Below are 13,060 nucleotides of genomic sequence, written 5' to 3'. Positions count from 1 at the left end.
AAACACAAATTTGGTGTACTTTCTGATATTTTATGTACAGAATGTAATATATATTTACTGTACATTTTGATAATTTATTTACAGTATATAAAATGTGTATGGTGTACTTTTAGTTAATATTATATGTACAATATATGAAATATATTTACTGTACATTTTGATATTTCATGTTCAGTATATAAGATATATTTGGTGTCCTCTTGATATTTTATGTAAATTATATAATATATATTTGTTGTAGATTGTGATATTTTACATAGGGTGTGTAATATATATTTACTGTACTTTTTGATATTTTATTCACAGTAAATAATATACATTTGGTGTAATTTTTGATATTTTATGTACAGTATATTAAATATAATTAGTGTAGTTTTGATAGTTTATTTACAGTATATATAACACATATTTGGTGTACTTTTTGATATTTTATGTACAGTATGTAATATATATTTACTGTACTTTTTGATATTTTATTTACAGTTTATAAAATGTATTTCGTGTACTTTTAGTTAATATTATATGTACAATACATGAAATATATTTACTGTAATTTTTGATATTTTATGTAGAGTATAGAAGATACATTTGGTGTCCTTTTGATATTTTATGTAAATTACATAATATATATTTGTTGTAGTTTGTGATATTTTACATAGGGTGTGTAATATATATTTACTGTAATTTTTGATATTTTATTTACAGTAAATAATATACATTTCGTGTAATTTTTTATATTTTATGTACAGTATATTAACTATAATTACTGTAGATTTTGATTGTTTATTTACAGTATATATAACACATATTTGGTGTACTTTTTGATATTTTATGTACAGTATGTAATATATATTTACTGAAATTGTTCATAATTTATTTACAGTATATAAAATGTATTTGGTGTACTTTTAGTTAATATTATATATACAATATATGAAATATATTTACTGTACTTTTTGATATTTTATGTACAGTATAGAAGATATATTTGGTGTCCGTTTGATATTTTATGAAAATTATATAATATATATTTGGTGTAGTTTGTGATATTTTACATAGGGTGTGTAATGTATATTTACTGTACTTTTTGATATTTTATTTACAGTATATAATATACATTTGGTGTAATATTTGATATTTTATGTACAGTATATTAAATATAATTACTGTAGTTTTTGATAGTTTATTTACAGTATATATAACACATATTTGGTGTACTTTTTGATATTTTATGTACAGTATGTAATATATATTTACTGTACTTTTTGATATTTTATTTTCAGTATACAAAATGTATTTGGTGTACTTTTAGTTAATAATATATGTACAATGTATGAAATATATATACTGTACTTTTTGATATTTTATGTACAATATATAAGATATATTTGGTGTCCTTTTTATATTCTATGTAAATTATATAATATATAATTGGTGTAATTTTTGATATTTTACATAGGGTGTGTAGTATATATTTACTGTCCTTTTTGATATTTTATTTACATACTTTAATTTATATTTGGTGTAATTTTTGATATTTTATATACAGTACATTGAATATGATTACTGTAGTTTTTGATATTTACAGTATATATAACACATATTTGGTGTACTTTTTGATATTTTATGTACAGTATGTAATATATATTTACTGTACTTTTTGATATTTTATTTACAGTATATAAAATGTATTTGGTGTACTTTTAGTTAATATTAAATGTACACTATATGAAATATATTTACTGTACTTTTTGATAATTTATGTACAGTGTATAATATATATTTGGTGTCCTTTTGATATTTTATGTAAATTATATAATATATATTTGGTGTAGTTTTTGATATTTTACATAGGGTGTGTAATATATATTTACTGTAATTTTTGATATTTTATTTACAGTTAATAATATACATTTGGTGTAATTCTTGATATTTTTTGTACAGTATATTATATATAATTACTGTAGTTTTTGATTGTTTATTTACAGTATATATAACACATATTTGGTGTACTTTTTGATATTTTATGTACAGTATGTAATATATATTTACTGTAATTTTTGATAATTTATTTACAGTATATAAAATGTATTTGGTGTACTTTTAGTTAATATTATATATACAATATATGAAATATATTTACTGTACTTTTTGATGTTTCATGTTCTGTATATAAGGTATATTTGGTGTCCTTTTGATATATTATGTAAATTATATACTATATATGGTGTAGTTTCTGATATTTTACATAGGGTGCGTAATATATATTTACTGAAATTTTTGATATTTTATTTACAGTAAATAATATATATTTGGTGTAATTTTTGATATTTTATGTACAGTATATTAAATATAATTAGTGTAGTTTTGATAGTTTATTTACAGTATATATAACACATATTTGGTGTACTTTTTCATATTTTATGTACAGTATTTAATATATATTTACTGTACTATTTGATATTTTATTTACAGTATATAAAATATATTTGGTGTACTTTTAGCTAATATTATATGTACAATATATGAAATATATTTACTGTACATTTTGATATTTCATGTTCAGTATATAAGATATATTTGGTGTCCTTTTGATATTTCATGTAAATTATATAATATATATTTGGTGTAGTTTGTGATATTTTACATAGGGTGTGTAATATATATTTACTGTACTTTTTGATATTTTATTTACTGTATATAATATACATTTGGTGTAATTTTTGATATTTTATGTACAGCATATTAAATATAATTACTGTAGTTTTTGATAGTTTATTTACAGTATATATTACACACATTTGCTGTACTTTTTGATATTTTATGTACAGTATGTAATATATATTTACATTATTTTTGATATTTTATTTACAGTATATAAAATGTATTTGGTGTACTTTTAGTTAATATTACATGTACAATATAGGAAATATATTTACTGTACATTTTGATATTTTATGTCCACTATATAAGATATATTTGGTGTCCTTTTGATACTTTTTGTAAATTATATAATATATATTTGGTGTAGATTGTGATATTTTACATAGGGTGTGTAAGATATATTTACTGTACTTTTTGATATTTTATTTACAGTAAATAATATACATTTGGTGTAATTTTTGATATTTTATGTACAGTATATTAAATATAATTACTGCAGTTTTTGATAGTTTATTTACAGTATATATAACACATATTTGGTGTACTTTTTGATATTTTATGTACACTATGTAATATATATTTACTTTAATTTTTGATATTTTATTTACAGTATATAAAATGTATTTGGTGTACTTTTAGTTTATATTACATGTACAATATATGAAATATATTTACTGTACTTTTTGATATTTTATGTACAGTATAGAAGACATATTTGGTGTCCTTTTGTTATTTTATGTAAATTATATAATATATATTTGGTGTAGTTTGTGATATTTTACGTAGGGTGTGTAATGTATATTTACTGTACTTTTTGATATTCTATTTACAGTATATAACATACATTCGGTGTAATATTTGATATTTTATGTACTGTATATTAAATATAATTACTGTAGTTTTTGATAGTTTATTTACAATATATATAACACATATTTGGTGTACTTTTTGATATTTTATGTACAGTATGTAATATATATTTACTGTACTTTTTGATATTTTATTTTCAGTATACAAAATGTATTTGGTGTACTTTTAGTTAATAATATATGTACAATATATGAAATATATATACTGTACTTTTTGATATTTTATGTACAATACATAAGATATATTTGGTGGCCTTTTGATATTTTACGTGAATTTTATAATATATATTTAGTGTAGTTTTTGATATTTTCCATAGGGTGTGTAATGTATATTTACTGTAATTTTTGATATTTTATTTACAGTAAATAATATACATTTGGTGTAATTTTTGATATTTTAGGTACAGTATATTAAATATAATTACTGTAGTTTTTGATTGTGTATTTATAGTTTATATAACACATATTTGGTGTACTTTTTGATATTTTATGTACAGTATATTAAATATAATTACTGTAGTTTTTGATAGTTTATTTAGAGTATATATAACACATATTTGGTGTACTTTTTGATACTTTATGTACTGTATGTAATATATATTTACTGTACTTTTTGATATTTTATTTACAGTACATGAAATGTATTTGGTGTACTTTTAGTTAATGTTATATGTACAATATATGAAATATATTTACTGTACTTTTTGATATTTTATGTACAGTATATAATATATATTTGGTGTCCTTTTGATATTTTATGTGAATTTTATAATATATATTTAGTGTAGTTTTTGATATTTTCCATAGGGTGTGTAATGTATATTTACTGTAATTTTTGATATTTTATTTACAGTAAATAATATACATTTGGTGTAATTTTTGATATTTTAGGTACAGTATATTAAATATAATTACTGTAGTTTTTGATTGTGTATTTACAGTTTATATAACACATATTTGGTGTACTTTTTGATATTTTATGTACAGTATGTAATATATATTTACTGTACTTTTTGATAATTTATTTACAGTATATAAAATGTATTTGGTGTACTTTTAGTTAATATTATATGTACAATATATGAAATATATTTACTGTACATTTTGATATTTTATATACAGTATAGAAGATATATTTGGTGTCCTTTTCATATTTTATGTAAATTATATAATATATATTTGGTGTAGTTTGTGATATTATACATAGGGTGTGTAATGAATATTTACTGTACTTTTTGATATTTTATTTACAGTATATAATATACATTTGGTGTAATATTTGATATTTTATGTACAGTATATTAAATATAATTAATGTAGTTTTTGATAGTTTATTTACAGTATATATAACACATATTTGGTGTACTTTTTGATATTTTTTGTACACTATGTAATATATATTTACTGTAATTTTTGATATTTTATTTACATTATATAAAATGTATTTGGTGTACTTTTGGTTAATATTATATGTACAATATATGAAATATATTTACTGTAATTTCTGATATTTTATGTACGGTATAGAAGATATATTTGGTGTCCTATTGATATTTTATGTAAGTTATATAATATATATTTGGTGTAGATTGTGATATTTTACATAGGGTGTGTAAGATATATTTACTGTACTTTTTGATATTTTATTTACAGTAAATAATATACATTTGGTGTAATATTTGATATTTTATGTACAGTATATTAAATATAATTAGTGTAGTATTTTATAGTTTATTTACAGTATATATAACACATATTTGGTGTACTTTTTGATATATTATGTACAGAATGTAATATATATTTACTGTAATTTTTGATATTTTATTTACAGTATATAAAATGTATTTGGTGTACTTTTAGTTAATATTACATGTACAATATATGAAATATATTTACTGTACTTTTTGATATTTTATGTACAGTATAGAAGATATATTTGTTGTCCTTTTGATATTTTATGTAAATTATATAATATATATTTGGTGTAGTTTGTGATATTTTACATAGGGTGTGTAATATATATTTACTGTACTTTTTGATATTGTATTTACAGTATATAATATACATTTGGTGTAATTTTTGATATTTTATGTACAGTATAGTAAATATAATTACTGTAGTTTTTGATAGTTTATTTAGAGTATATATTACACATATTTGGAGTACTTTTTGATATTTTATGTACACTATGTAATATATCTTTACTGTACTTTTTGATATTTTATTTACAGTATATAAAATGTATTTGGTGTACTTTTAGTTAATATTACATGTACAATATATGAAATATATTTACTGTACTTTTTGATATTTTATGTACAGTATATAATATATATTTGGTGACCTTTTGATATTTTTTGTGAATTTTATAATATATATTTGATGTAGTTTTTGATATTTTCCATAGGGTGTGTAATATATATTTAGTGTAATTTTTGATATTTCATTTACAGTAAATAATATACATTTGGTGTAATTTTTGATATTTTATGTACAGTATATTAAATATAATTACTGTAGTTTTTGATTTTTTATTTACAGTATATATAACACATATTTGGTGTACTTTTTGATATTTTATATACAGTATGTAATATATATTTACTGTAATTTTTGATAATTTATTTACAGTATATAAAATGTGTTTGGTGTACTTTTAGTTAATATTATATATACAATACATGAAATATATTTACTGTACTTTTTGATATTTTATGTACAGTATAGAAGATATATTTGGTGTCCTTTTGTTATTTTATGTAAATTATATAATATATATTTGGTGTAGTTTTTGATATTTTACATAGGGTGTGTCATATATATTTACTGTACTTTTTGATATTTTATTTACAGTATATAATATACATTTGGTGTAATTTTTGATATTTTATGAACAGTATAGTAAATATAATTACTGTAGTTTTTGATAGTTTATTTACAGTATATATAACACATATTTGGTGTAGTTCTTGATATTTTATGTACAGTATGTAATATATATTTACTGTAATTTTTGATAATTTACTTACAGTATATAAAATGTATTTGGTGTTCTTTTGGTTAATATTATATATACAATATATGAAATATATTTACTGTATTTTCTCATATTTTTTGTACAGTATAGAAGATATAATTTGTGTCCTTTTGATATTTTACGTAAATTATATAATATATATTTGGTGGAGCTTTTGATATTTTACATAGGGTATGTCATATGTATTTACTGTACTTTTTGATATTTTATTCACAGTAAATAATTTACATTTGGTGTAATTTTTGATATTTCATGTACAGTATATTAAATATTATTACTGTAGTTTTTGATAGTTTATTTACAGTATATATAACACATATTTGGTGTACTTTTTGATATTTTATGTACAGTATGTAGTATATATTTAATGTACTTTTTGATATTTTATTTACAGTACATGAAATGTATTTGGTGTACTTTTAGTTAATATTATATGTACAATATATGAAATATATTTACTGTTCTTTTTGATATTTTATGTACAGTATATAATATATATTTGGTGTCCTTTTGATATTTTATGTGAAGTTTATAATATATATTTAGTGTAGTTTTTGATATTTTCCATAGGGTGTGTAATATATATTTACTGTAATTTTTGATATTTTATTTACAGTAAATATTATACATTTGGTGTAATTTTTGATATTTTATGTACAGTATATTAAATATAATTACTGTAGTTTTTGATTGTTTATTTACAGTATATATAACACATATTTGGTCTACTTTTTGATATTTTATGTACAGTATGTAATATATATTTACTGTAATTTTTCATAATTTATTTACAGTATATAAAATGTATTTGGTGTACTTTTAGTTAATATTATATATACAATATATGAAATATATTTACTGTACTTTTTGATATTTTATGTACAGTATAGAAGTTATATTTGGTGTCCATTTGATATTTTATGTAAATTAGATAAAATTTATTTGGTGTAGTTTGTGATATTTCATAGGGTGTGTAATGTATATTTACTGAACTTTTTGATATTTTATTTACAGTATATAATATACATCTGGTGTAATATTTGATATTTTATATACAGTATATTAAATATAATTACTATAGTTTTTGATAGTTTATTTACAGTATATATAACACATATTTGGTGTACTTTTTGATATTTTCTGTACAGTATGTAATATATATTTACTGTAATTTTTGATATTTTATTTTCAGTATAAAAATGTATTTGGTGTACTTTTAGTTAATAATATATGTACAATGAATGAAATATATATACTGTACTTTTTGATATTTTATGTACAATATATAAGATATATTTGGTGTCCTTTTTATATTCTATGTAAATTAAATAATATATATTTGGTGTAATATTTGATATTTTACATAGGGTGTGTAGTATACATTTACTGTCCTTTTTGATATTTTATTTACAGTATTTAATTTATGTTTGGTGTAATTTTTGATATTTTATATACAGTACATTGAATATGATTACTGTAGTTTTTGATATTTACAGTATATATAACACATATTTGGTGTCCTTTTGATATTTTATGTAAATTATATAATATATATTTGCTGTAGATTGTGATATTTTACATAGGGTGTGTAAGATATATTTACTGTACTTTTTGATATTTTATTTACAGTAAATAATATACATTTGGTGTAATTTTTGATATTCATGTACAGTATATTAAATATAATTACTGCAGTATTTGATAGTTTATTTACAGTATATATAACACAAATTTGGTGTACTTTTTGATATTTTATGTACAGAATGTAATATATATTTACTGTACATTTTGATATTTTATTTACAGTATATAAAATGCATTTGGTGTACTTTTAGTTAATATTATATGTACAATATATGAAATCTATTTACTGTACATTTTGATATTTCATGTTCAGTATATAAGATATATTTGGTGTCCTTTTGATACTTTATGTAAATTATATAATATATATTTGGTGATGTTTGTGATATTTTACATAGGGTGTGTAATATATATTTACTGTACTTTTTGATATATTATTTACAGTATATAATATACATTTGGTGTAATTTTTGATATTTTATGTACAGTATATTAAATATAATTACTGTAGTTTTTGATAGTTTATTTACAGTATATATTACACATATTTGGTGTACTTTTTGATATTTTATTTACAGTATGTAATATATATTTACTGTATTTTTGATATTTTATTTACAGTATATAAAATGTATTTGGTGTACTTTTAGTTAATGTTATATGTACAATATTGGAAATATATTTACTGTACATTTTGATATTTAATGTACACTATATAAGATATATTTGGTGTCCTTTTGATATTTTATGTAAATTATATAATATATTTTTGGTGTAGATTGTGATATTTTACATAGGGTGTGTAAGATATATTTACTGTACTTTTTGATATTTTATTTACAGTAAATAATATACATTTGGTTTAATTTTTGATATTTTATGTACAGTATATTAAATATAATTACTGCAGTTTTTGATAGTTCATTTACAGTATATAAAACACAAATTTGGTGTACTTTTTGATATTTTATGTACAGAATGTAATGTATATTTACTGTACATTTTGATATTTTATTTACAGTATATAAAATGTATTTGGTGTACTGTTAGTTAATATTATATGTACAATATATGAAATATATTTACTGTACATTTTGATATTTCATGTTCAGTATATAAAATATATTTGGTGTCCTTTTGATATTTTATGTAAATTATATAATATATATTTGGTGTAGTTTGTGATATTTTACATAGGGTGTGTAATATATATTTACTGTACTTTTTGGTATTTTATTTACAGTAAATAATATACATTTGGTTTAATTTTTGATATTTTATGTACAGTATATTAAATATAATTAGTGTAGTTTTGATAGTTTATTTACAGTATATATAACAGATATTTCGTGTACTTTTTGATATTTTATGTACAGTAGGTAATATATATTTACTGAAATTTTTGATAATTTATTTACAGTATATAAAATGTATTTGGTGTACTTTTAGTTAATATTATATATACAATATATGAAATATATTTACTGTACATTTTGATATTTTATGTACAGTATAGAAGATATATTTGGTGTCCTTTTGATATTTTATGTAAATTATATAATATATATTTGGTGTAGATTGTGATATTTTACATAGGGTGTGTAATATATATTTACTGTACTTTTTGATATTTTGTTTACAGTATATAAAATGTATTTGGTGTACTTTTAGTTAACATTATATGTACAATATATGAAATATATTTACTGTAATTTTGATATTTTATGTACAGTATATACGATATATTTGGTGTCCTTTTGATATTTTATGTAAATTATATAATATATATTTGGTGTAGATTGTGATATTTTACATAGGGTGTGTAAGATATATTTACTGTAGTTTTTGATATTTTATTTACAGTAAATATTATACATTTGGTGTAATTTTTGATATTTTATGTACAGTATATTAAATATAATTACTGCAGTTTTTCATAGTTTATTTACAGTATATATAACACATATTTGGTGTACTTTTTGATATTTTATGTACAGAATGTAATATATATTTACTGTACTTTTGATATTTTATTTACAGTATATAAAATGTATTTGGCGTACTTTTAGTTAATATTATATGTACAATATATGAAATATATTTACTGTACTTTTTGATATTTCATGTTCAGTATATAAGGTATATTTGGTGTCCTTTTGATATTTTATGTAAATTATATAATATATATTTGGTGTAGTTTGTGATATTTTACATAGGGTGTGTAATATATATTTACTGTACTTTTTGGTATTTTCTTTACTGTAAATAATATATATTTGGTGTAATTTTTGATATTTTATGTACAGTATATTAAATATAATTAGTGTAGTTTTGATAGTTTAATTACAGTATATATTACACATATTTGGTGTACTTTTTGATATTTTATGTACAGTATCTAATATATATTTACTGTAATTTGTTGCTTTATTTACAGTATATAAAATCTATTTGGTGTACTATTAGTTAATATTATATGTACAATATAGGAAATATATTTACTGTACATTTTGATATTTTATGTACACTATATAAGATATATTTGGTGTCCTTTTGATATTTTATGTAAATTATATAATATATATTTGGTGTAGATTGTGATATTTTACATAGGGAGTGTAAGATATATTTACTGTACTTTTTGATATTTTATTTACAGTAAATAATATACATTTGGTGTAATTTTTGATATTTTATGTACAGTATATTATATATAATTACTGTGGATTTGATAGTTTATTTACAGTATATATTACACATATTTGGTGTACTTTTTGATATTTTATGTACAGTATGTAATATATATTTACTCTAATATTTGATATTTTATTTACAGTATATAAAATGTATTTGGTGTACTTTTAGTTAATATTATATGTACAATATATGAAATATATTTACGGTACATTTTGATATTTTATGTTCAGCATATAAGGTATATATGGTGTCTTTTTGATATTTTATGTAAATTACATAATATAAGTTTGGTGTAGATTGTGATATTTTACATAGGGTGTGTAATATATATTTACTGTACATTTTGATATTTTATTTACACTATATAAAATATATTTGGTGTACTTTTAGTTAACATTATATGTACAATATATGAAATATATTTACTGTAATTTTGATATTTTATGTACAGTATATAAGATATATTTGGTGTCCTTTTGATATTTTATGTAAATTATATAATATATATTTGGTGTAGATTGTGATATTTTACATAGGGTGTGTAAGATATATTTACTGTACTTTTTGATATTTTATTTACAGTAAATAATATACATTTGGTTTAATTTTTGATATTTTATGTACAGTATATTAAATATAATTACTGCTGTTTTTGATAGTTTATTTACAGTATATAAAACACAAATTTGGTGTACTTTTTGATATTTTACGTACAGAATGTAATATATATTTACTGTACATTTTGATATTTTACTTACAGTATATAAAATGTATTTGGTGTACTTTTAGTTAATATTATATATACAATATATGAAATATATTTACTGTACATTTTGATATTTCATGTTCAGTATATAAGATATATTTGGTGTCCTTTTGATATTTTATGTAAATTATATAATATATATTTGGTGTAGTTTGTGATATTTTACATAGGGTGTGTAATATATATTTACTGTACATTTTGGTATTTTCTGTACAGTAAATAATATATATTTGGTGTAATTTTTGATATTTTATGTACAGTATATTAAATATAATTAGTGTAGTTTTGATAGTTTATTTACAGTATATATAACACATATTTGGTGTACTTTTTGATATTTTATGTACAGTATGTAATATATATTTACTGTAATTTTTGATAATTTATTTACAGTATATAAAATGTATTTGGTGTACTTTTAGTTAATATTATGTATACAATATATGAAATATATTTACTGTACATTTTGATATTTTATGTACAGTATAGAAGATATATTTGGTTTCCTTTTGATATTTTATGTAAATTATATAATATATATTTGGTGAAGTTTGTGATATTTTACATAGGGTGTGTAATATATATTTACTGTACTTTTTGATATTTTATTTACAGTATATAAAATGTATTTGGTGTACCTTTAGTTAACATTATATGTACAATATATGAAATATATTTACTGTAATTTTGATATTTTATGTACAGTATATAAGATATATTTTGTGTCCTTTTGATATTTTATGTAAATTATATAATATATATTTGGTGTAGATTGTGATATTTTACATAGGGTGTGTAAGATATATTTACTGTACTTTTTGATATTTTATTTACAGTAAATAATATACATTTGGTGTAATTTTTGATATTTTATGTACAGTATATTAAACATAATTACTGCAGTTTTTGATAGTTTATTTACAGTATATATAACACATATTTGGTGTAGTTTTTGATATTTTATGTACAGAATGTAATATATATTTACTGTACTTTTGATATTTTATTTACAGTATATAAAATGTATTTGGTGTACTTCTAGTTAATATTATATGTACAATATATGAAATATATTTACTGTACATTTTGATATTTCATGTTCAGTATATAAGGTATATTTGGTGTCCTTTTGATATTTTATGTAAATTATATAATATATATTTGGTGTAGATTGTGATATTTTACATAGGGAGTGTAAGATATATTTACTGTACTTTCTGATATTTTATTTACAGTAAATAATATACATTTGGTGTAATTTTTGATATTTTATGTACAGTATATTATATATAATTACTGTGGATTTGATAGTTTATTTACAGTATATATTACACATATTTGGTGTACTTTTTGATATTTTATGTACAGTATGTAACATATATTTACTCTACTATTTTATATTTTATTTACAGTATATAAAATGTATTTGGTGTACTTTTAGTT

This window comes from Pan paniscus, chromosome 14, assembly GCF_029289425.2.
Source record: "Pan paniscus chromosome 14, NHGRI_mPanPan1-v2.0_pri, whole genome shotgun sequence".
In the NCBI taxonomy this organism is placed as follows: Eukaryota; Metazoa; Chordata; class Mammalia; order Primates; family Hominidae; genus Pan; species Pan paniscus.
Note: the sequence above shows the minus strand (reverse complement) of the source record.